Here is a 756-nt window from a genome sequence, read left to right on the forward strand (position 1 = left end):
GAGTACATAGTTTAAGATTTAAAATAGAAAATGGATAGAAACAGATCTTTATTAGTGCTGCATTTGGTAAAATTGTATTTACTGATACAGTAGTCCCTCGTTTATCGCGGTGGATCCGCACCCTGAAGCCCCACAATAAGTGAAAAACTGCAAAATAGGAATAGTTGTACAAGTAATAAGTAGTAGTTTATTTATACACACACACATATGTATATATATATTTTTCTTATTTTGAAAAAACGTGATAGAGCGAGTCGGCGATAAACGATCCATGAAGTATCGAGGGACTACTGTATTGAGCTGTGTAAATCTAGAATTGCAACACACAAAAATAGGCCTGTTAGCATCACGTCATAATTATAAACTTGTCTGTTCAGCACGTTTTTTTAACTGCCAGTATCCATTTTACTGCATATATGTGGTATTATAGAAATCTTAATATGCGTGTTAAGGGTCACACACTCACACACTCACACATGCTCACTGCACACCCCCAGATAAAAAATAAAATGCAACTACCGTATCTTAAGGCTATGCATAACCATGACACTTGTTCATTGAGTACATTTGAATAAAGTTACTTTCCTTTTCAAAGTAAGGTTTGATCTAATAATTATGGGTACATGATATGTTTTCTGTATAAACATTCATACCGTAAGTTAGTATTTTTTTTAAAGAGACTCCATGACTAATAGATTATTTTGTTTAGGTCATATGCATTAAGTTTAGAGATGATTGGCCACTGTAACTATATAT

The sequence above is a fragment of the Nematolebias whitei genome, chromosome 3, assembly GCF_014905685.2.
Source record: "Nematolebias whitei isolate Nwh7 chromosome 3, NemWhi1, whole genome shotgun sequence".
Classification (NCBI taxonomy): Eukaryota; Metazoa; Chordata; class Actinopteri; order Cyprinodontiformes; family Rivulidae; genus Nematolebias; species Nematolebias whitei.